The 9142-nt window shown below is 35.0% G+C and overlaps 1 long non-coding RNA gene across 1 annotated transcript; it reads right to left on the bottom strand.

Moving 5' to 3' along the window:
• Nucleotides 1-348: 348 nt before the first annotated feature.
• LOC108719118 lies at nucleotides 349-8848 on the bottom strand. Its single transcript, XR_001936165.2, has 4 exons — nucleotides 8793-8848; nucleotides 1885-1938; nucleotides 1430-1570; nucleotides 349-1007 (listed from the first exon to the last, which is right to left on the bottom strand). It is a non-coding gene; the product is annotated as an uncharacterized LOC108719118 (long non-coding RNA).
• Nucleotides 8849-9142: the final 294 nt, after the last annotated feature.

Here is a 9142-nt window from a genome sequence, read left to right as displayed (position 1 = left end):
TATTCGAGTCTCTTGTTCGAATCGTACATGATTGCTAAGGCAATTGGACCCTAGCAACCAGATTTCTTAAATTACAAACTGCAGAGCTGCTGAATAAAAATCTAGGTAACTCAAAAACCACAAATAAAAACCAACCCTGTGCACAGCTCTCAATACCCCACAAGACGTCAAATAATAAGTAATGTCTAAAAAAATACTTCTCATATTGTATTATACACAGTTAACTTAGTTTGTAGAGACAATCTCTTCATATGATCCCTAATAAATAAATATTTATTTCCATACATATACACATGCACACACACTCATACTGCATAGAGGCAGAAAAAGAAAAATGCAGATAAGATATTTTAATTATATGTACAAACAGTATTTTATTCAACACAATGAAGCATTTATATTCCATATTCATAACATTCCAATATTTATGTTGCCTGAATGCTGTTATCCAGAGAAACCACAGTTCATTTTCATTAAGTATTACTTGGTACAGAATGTGGACAAGCTGCTTATCTGAAGATGCATATCTGCCTAGCCTTCACATGCATTAAGCATTTAGTTAGTACTTGCAGCAATACGTATGTCTTGATTTTAGCATTAGTGCCATCCATAACAAACTTTTCAAGTCTTTCAACTGTGCTATATAGTTGCAGGATCTCAAGTCAATTATTTGATGCTGATTCTTTAAAAACATGTCACAAGGATTTCCAGAGTGAAATCTTCCATACTAGGAAAAAAAAGTAAAGCAGTAGATCCCAGCATGTCGGGTTATTATTTTTCCACTGATATTGAAACAGAAGTATTGGGTTTCTCTGTTGTGGCAGCCTTATCGCTTTTTGACTTTATTTCATTTAGCTGAGATTCCAGATCCTTTTTATTTTTTAGCTTCTTCATTCGTAGACTCCACAGAAAGATGTTACATAAGATCACTGTTGTTAAAAGGGTTGCCATTATTATAAGAACCAGTGCTACAATGTTTAATTTAATTTTAAATTGCTCGAATCTCTCTGTAAAAAAGAAGAAAACGAATATTACAAGCAATAAAAACAGCTTTTCAGTGTTCATATCTATGATAGCACAACTTTACAGTAACAAAGTAACAAATCTGCATAAATCCTTAATGGTGTGAAAACAAATCTATTGGAATTATTTTATATTTAAGATTATGAAAAGATCCATTATCTGGCAAACAGAACATCCCAAGCATTCTGTATAAACCATCCCATACCTCTACTGGTTTAATTTTCTGCAGACTATGGATAATTATAGAATATTTCACAGCAGTCTTTAAAATGACATAATAAACAAATGGAATTTTAATCCTAAATTATACATCATAAATGGGTTTTTTTTAATGTGAATTTCTTGCCTAAGAATTTCTGTAATTTCTATAATCCTATTAATTCAGTATACAAAATGCAATTTCTACCTTCACTAGCTGAAATGGTAGTGGTCGTTGCTATTGTTGTTACAGGCATTGCCTTTGCTCTAATCTTTATAGGTGGATTGTGGAATGGCTCATTTTCTGACAGCAAACGTTGAGATTCCTTGTTGGTCTTTTCCCTATTTACTAAAATATGAAAAAAAGAAAGTTTAAATGATGATGTTAGTTTAGACAGGGGTATACATGCATGTACAATATAAAAAGGTAACTGGAACACTTATTTCAAACTGTAAACATAACTCCATAAATGTTCTAATAATGTAAAGGTTTCTTTACAACATGTTTGTCTAAAAGGAAGAATGGGATAGTAATTAAGCTTTTGCTTATTGTTTAATTAACCTGCTGAATATTTTCAGATCAAATTATAATTTGATAAATGAAAAACCCAAGTAAAAAAACATGATATAATAAACCACTGCTCACAAGTTAAATCTACTTACCTGCTGGAATGGTGTTTTTATGATGCTTCACTGATGATTTTCTAATATGTGCGCCTGAAAGGATAATGCATAATAATTAGTTTCCATTGTGTAAAACATTTCTTGGGGGCACATTAACTAAGCTCGAGTGAAGGATTCGAAGTAAAAAAAAACTTTGAATTAACCCTCGATATTCGACCCTTAGTAAATGTGCCCCCCAGTGTCCTCAGCAGCTTTTAGATGCCAATATTTTTCATTGAAATTTTTGAATTTTTTGCTCTTAATAAATATCTAACTACTGTTTGGTAACTCATATTCTTTGTATTGAATTGTGGTTATGGTTTACTAAGCACACTAAAATATTTCAATCCAATATACACAGTGGCATTTACTAAAGGGCACTTGTCATGGCTAAGTTAATGTAGTGGTTTAAAGTAGTGATGATAAAGTGACTTAATAAAAGCCATGAATTGTGCTGTTTCTGTCTCACATTACTTGCTGCAGCCCCTTAAAAAGTCTAATTTGAGTGCATACTGTGCATTACAAAAAACAGAAATAGCATATGTAAATGTACATGTAAAGTATTGCTAATTTAAGAGTAAAAAGCATTATAATTACCATAAGATGATTCAGAAACAAAAATAAGTAAAAAAAGGTACAGAAATACTCGCAAAAGGTCCATGTTGCAAATACACAACTGTCCTTTCTCAAAGTATAACGCTGTTTGGTTTGAACTTGATCAGAGCTTATAAAAACAGCTAGCATTATGACATCATCGCAAAGTAGTAAATAACAAGCAAGGCCTTGTGACATCATCACATAATTACATCTTAAATCACACCTTAAATCACACAATATTAAAAAACATTAACATCTAAAAGTCTAACTAACTATCTAACTAAAATGTTGCGTAAATAGGTATATTGTTCTCTTTATGGAGCTGCAATCATTGTGTAATCAATGATTGATTTTTCAGAAGGAAATGCAATATACAAATCTTCACGCTATTAAAATGCCCACATTACATCCTCTAATTAGCACTTGGTTTTAAATTAGTAATTTAGTCATCTGTTAAGGCTATTTAACATGTTTAGTAACCATTATCTGGATGTTAGAGGTTTTTATACTGTTCATAAAAAATTTAAATCAAATCTGGAAAAATAAGCTGAACACCGTTATCATTTATAATTTTTTGATCAGAAAATGAAAGAACTGGCATAAAAAACCCTCAATTTGCCAGACAGTTCCCATAAAACAAGTATAAATTAGCATGCATATTATGCATTACAAACAACAGAAATAGCATATGTAAATGTGTAAATATACATGCAAAGTATTGCTAATTTAAGAGTAAAAAGCATTATAATTACCATAAGATGATTCTGAAACAAAAATTAGTAAACAAAAGTACAGAAATACTCGTAAAAGGTCCATGTTGCAAATACACAACTGTCCTTTCTCAAAGTATAACGCTGTTTGGTTTAAACTTGATCAGAGCTCATAAAAAAAAAACAGCTAGCATTATGACATCATCGCAAGTTAGTCAATAACAAGCAAGGCCCAGCTGGCATTATGACATCATCACATAATCACACCTAGCTGGCTAGTAGCAAATGACAAGCAATCTTTTTTGTACCTAGTCTGTTTTTCTCTTTTCCAGAATGTTTTCAATTTATAAAAAAAAAAACCAAACCAATGTTTTTCAGTTTTCCAGTATATATTAATTACGTTAATAACACTGGCATATTCCCTTAAAAACTTTGCTTATAAAACCTCCATTAAAAATGAGTAGTGGCTGGTGCATTTTGGGCTTTTTAATTGTCCTATTTTTTGTACAGTGCTATTTTATTCTAAGGAAGATCCATGTGCTATCTTCAAAATGTCAGCTGCAGTGAAGTTTTGTATTTTAAAAAATTAAGTGTCCTTTATCTATCAACGTGTTGTGACATTTGAGGACCTATTTACCAAAATTTGAATTTGTGTAATTTTGTAACAATGGAATGTTTGCTTATTTATTACAAATCTGAATATAAAAATTGTGATTGTATAAAATCTGGAAAAATAACTTGAATATCTTTATCATAAATCATTTTCAAGTGGTTGAAAAATGTAAGAACTAGAATTAAAAAAATGCCTTAAATTTGCCACCGACAGTTCCCATTGGCTTTATACATGAACTCAGCAGCTTTTAGATGCCAACATTTTTCATTGAAATCTTTGAATTTTTTGCTCTTAATAAATATCGTACTACTGTTTGGCAACTCATATTCTTTGTATTGAATTGTGGTTATGGTTTACTAAGCACACTAAAATATTTCAATCCAATATACACTGGCATTTACAAAAGGGCACTTGTCATGGCTAAGTTAATGTAGTGGTTTAAAGTAGTGATGATAAAGTGACTTAATAAAAGCCATGAAATGTGCTGTTTCTATCTCATATTACTTGCTGCAGCCCCTTAAAAAGTCTAATTTGAGTGCATACTGTGCATTCCAAAAAACAGAAATAGCATATGTAAATGTGTAAATATACATGTAAAGTATTGCTAATTTAAGAGTAAAAAGAATTATAATTACCATAAGATGATTCAGAAAGAAAAATAAGTAAAAAAAAGTACAGAATTACTCGAAAAAGGTCCATGTTGCAAATACACAACTGTCCTTTCTCAAAGTATAACGCTGTTTGGTTTGAACTTGATCAGAGCTTATAAAAACAGCTAGCATTATGACATCATTGCAAAGTAGTAAATAACAAGCAAGGCCTTGTGACATCATCACATAATCACAACTTAAATCACACCTTAAATCACACAGTATTAAAAAAACTGCCTCTTAGTAAATAACTTTCACTTTGGTCTGAACCAATGTTGTGGTTTACAACTGGAAAGCATAGTCAAACATTTAAAAATGTAACCCCATAGGCAAGACTTTGTCCAGCGAAGAACCAGGCAGAGCACCGGTTACATTTGACCCTCTCTTCACTGGTTTGGCCTTTGCTATATGAATGAGTGAAGGAATGGTGTTGTACAACGACACCTTACTTGTACTGTGTGAATAAATAATAGAATTGGATGCCAGAAGGTTCTTGGAAACAACAATTGAACATTCACAGGGTTTACTCACAGCAGTTTCTCTTATACTCCTAGAGTGTAATGTTACGGGAGCTACACCTGCCACTATCTAATGCCTCATTCACGGGGCATTACCCTCACTTTATTGGGCCCAGGCTAAAAGCAGACATCCACCTTGTTCCTAAGGTTGAGGGCAAAAATAAAGGGACACTAATTTCCCAGCACTATATAAAAGTGAGGTAGGAAGTGGTCACCCTAACTGCTAGCCAATAGCATCCATATGCAAATAAACTTACTTAGATACATTCTCTTCTGCCAAGCAGCTAAGGGAACTAAACCTGTAGGAGTTTAAAGCCATAGGGGCTATTAACCCTAGGAGCCCTTACATAAAAAAAACAAAGGTGCTGTTTCTCAGTTTTCCAGTACATATGAAAAATACATTTAAAACTCTGGCAAATTCCCAGAAAAAAATATATATATACTCATTTACATGGCCTAAGAAGACAAGGGGAAACATAGAGTACAGGTATGGGACCTGTTATGCAGAATGCTCGGGACCTGGGGTATTCCGGATAATGGATCTTTTTCCGTAATTTGGATCTTCATACTTTAAGTCTACTAGAAAAGCATGTAAACATTAAATGAACCCAGTAGCCTGGTTTTGCTTCCAATAAAGATTAATTATATCTTAGTATGGATCAAGTACAAGGTACCGTTTTATTATTACAGAGAAAAATGAAATCATTTTTAAAAATTTGGATTATTTGATAATGCAGTCTATAGGAGACAGCCTTTCCATAAGTCGGAGCTTTCTGCATAACAGGTTCCATACCTTTATATATATAAGCAGTTCAGTCTGTATTTACAGTTTATCTTATGCTATATCTTAACAGGGCCGGATTTACATAGAGGACACCCCCAGGCCCACTGCAGTTCGTCGCCCTGTCCCCTCCCCTTTATTCGTGCAAATTTTCATCATCAATGGGAAAATTTAAAAAATGATCGTATCTCCAGCGCATCCCCAGTGTTTTTGAACCAATGTGGGTGTGGTTGGGCAACATGCCGCCCCCCTAAAATCCTGCCGCCCTAGGCCCGGGCCTAGGTGGCCTTTCCACAAATCCGGGCCTGTATCTTAAACTGAACAGTGTAAGGTTCCTCCATTATTTTATGTGATAATCATCACAGTGATAACTGCTACTTCTGAATTTTAGATCACGTAACCCAAAAAAGAAAATTGTCTTTTGTTAAATCACTATTGCGATCTGAAGTGAGGGTGCGGAGTACAAAGCACAGTTAAATATTTATTCATATATAAGGCCCTGCTTCTCTCTCTTTGTATCTTGCTATGATTATATTAGTTATATTAGTTAGAGAGACACCTATGACTAAGTGCCGGTGGGTACGAAATGCGTAAGGTGGACCGTGTGGGGTCAGTATGTATCAAATTTTCTAATGCAACTTTAAATAATGAAAAGCCTGGGGACATATATCTTTGGATATAACTTTGTGTATGCTGATTGCCTGTGAACTGGGGCAAGTCCCTTTGGTTTGATGGAGGATACACAGAGATCAGGGGTGGATTCCCAACCAAATATTGATATATGATTATATCAGTTAGCCAATAAAGGTATCACCTTTATACCACTTTTGTTATCTTGGCACAAAAGCTTTTTTATTTCCAAAACGTATTTTTCAGTTTGCTGCTTCTGCTGTTATCTTCATTCTCCCAATCTCCCCCACCCCTGCAACATGTACAAAGGCAAGCAGAAGGCAGCATATCATATAATCATATGATTATTCCTTCATAAGTGTTGCTAAACACGTCCTGTTATGCTGTGATTCATGTACTTGCTGTCCTTTTTTTTTTTTTAATTTCCCGCTCAAATGAGAAGCACAACACAATCAGTAAACCAGGGATCTTACAGCATTACTCTTTGTTTGGCAATACTTATAAAAGGATAATTATACAGCCCCACTTGCCCAAACAACTGTTCTTCCCCCTGTGTACATCATAGACTCACTCACAATTATATTGAAATCAACAATATTTATTTACAAAAGTGTGGGACAATGATGGGGACGGGTTGCACTGAGTTATGCTAATTTAGTTTTGGGTCAGTGGGAATCTTTGTGGTGTCTCCACAGTCAAATCACTACTATATGAAGCCATACCCTTTCTAGTTATAGAAAGGAACAGCAGTTCAGTGTATATGTGTCAGCAATAGTCACTACACAGTTCACTTATTTGCTTTGTAAAGTAAAAAGAATGTGCATTGGCACAACCTTATGACGCCAGTATGTAAGAGTAGTTTATTGTAATTACAATGGGCAATTTCTAAATGAAGTTGACTCCCTATTACCATAAAGAGTGCCTGGAATATTTTCGGAAGCAATTAAGTATTCAAGTTATAGTCTATTAATAGTGAGACTGAAAAGCAATTAAGCTGAAAGTTGAATATTATGAGTAATAGTAATAGAGTTCAGGCTGTTGGAAAATTATTTGCCCCCACAAGCCAAACACTCCAGTCCTCTTATTCAATTTAGCGAGCACCAGCAAGGCTATTTTTTTTATAGTTAACATTTCAATGGGTTGACCTTTAAAGGGGACCCGTCACCCAAAAAAACCCATTCCAAATCCTATTTTATCACATTAGTCAAGCAAAATTAACTTTAATTACACTATATCAATTATTTGAATCTTGTTTCCTTCAGTCTGGGAATTCATAATTATAGCAAGCAGGCAGGAGCCATTTTGTGGACAGTTTTATTAAGGCAAGCCTTGTATCATCTCAGAATCTTGTTTGTGCACCAGAATGGGGGGACCTGATGTCCATTTTCTTGCCCTGACTACACAATTAAACGGTAAAGAGAACAGGGGGAATGTGTGGAGAGCAGTGACATGAAGGAAGTGCTGAATGGAAAGTGAAAGTAATTTTCTGCCACGCCTCTATGCCACTGGCATAGAGGAGGGGCAGACAATATTTGTTTGACAGCTGAGATTTTTAAATGAGTTTACAACAGCTATGAATGCTTTAATAAAAAATAGAAATTGGATTTCATGTTTAATTTGAAAAGGACTTTTATTATACAGATTTTTGTGTCTGGGTGACAGGTCCACTTTAAGTATGCAGTGCAAGACTAAATGAGTGCCTCTGAAAAAAGGCCCACTAGGTTGTGGTGTAGTTTTTAGGACTGAGTGCACTCAGTAACGGTCATATCTGTACAAGTACTCAGTGTTGCACCTCACCAGCGGAATACGTTTCTGTGATGACAAAAGCTATTTCTTCCATCCCCATCTGTACTTATGCAACACTGGTGGCGTGGTAGCAGACTAGATCCCCAGGCTCCCAAAGATAAAGGCTGCAAAATTGATTATCTCCTGGCACCATGCCAAGTCTGCTTTCTCAAAGTCAGTGGGAGCAGTAATGTAGCCTGGTCTCTCTGGTGTCAGGTTATCAGCAGCACCCAAAAATCGCAGAAGGAGACCAGAGCTCCGAAAAGTGCATGCTACTCGCATGGCTGTTGGCCACTTCCCTTGAGTTACACTGCTGTTAGTGTATACATTTGTATGGTTATTTTTAATAATATATAGCTGCTTCAGTGTTCATTAACCCTGTCCCTGCCAGCCGTTGCGAACATCTACTGCCAAGCAGTTTTTAGATATTTTACACTCTTTCACTTTAAGGGCCTTTCCTGGGGTGGTCTTTTAGTTTACCCAGGAAAACAATATATTGTTTTTTTCAGAACAACCTGAACTTTAAAGGGGACATTTTGCATAACCTTCATATTCAGATATATGATTAATCTTTCCTCAAACAATGTAATGATGCAGAAAAAAAAACTTTTGAATGCATTTTACCTGCTCAAAGTGTGAGAGCTGCAGAGAGAACCTCTCAGGTCAGAAGCTAGGCTGAAATGGGAGATGGGTGTGTCTGTTCATTCTCTCACAGGAAATGGTCACAGCACTGACTGACAGGCTGTAAAAAAAAGCATTATGTTTAGCATAGCTTTGCAGTAGAAAGACATTTTCCCATTTTAGATGTGTCAGAATGTGTACTTTTGGAAAATATAAGGTTTTCAAGGGTCTCCATACTGTTAGGGGGTCTCATGGCACATAATACACATACCGGGTGTTAATATAGTAGTAGCCAGAGTGTCATACATGAGAATTCATATGCACTATTACATATGCACACATAAACACTCACA

This window comes from Xenopus laevis, chromosome 6L, assembly GCF_017654675.1.
Source record: "Xenopus laevis strain J_2021 chromosome 6L, Xenopus_laevis_v10.1, whole genome shotgun sequence".
Taxonomy (NCBI): domain Eukaryota; kingdom Metazoa; phylum Chordata; class Amphibia; order Anura; family Pipidae; genus Xenopus; species Xenopus laevis.
This window is presented reverse-complemented; position numbering and strand designations above follow the sequence as displayed.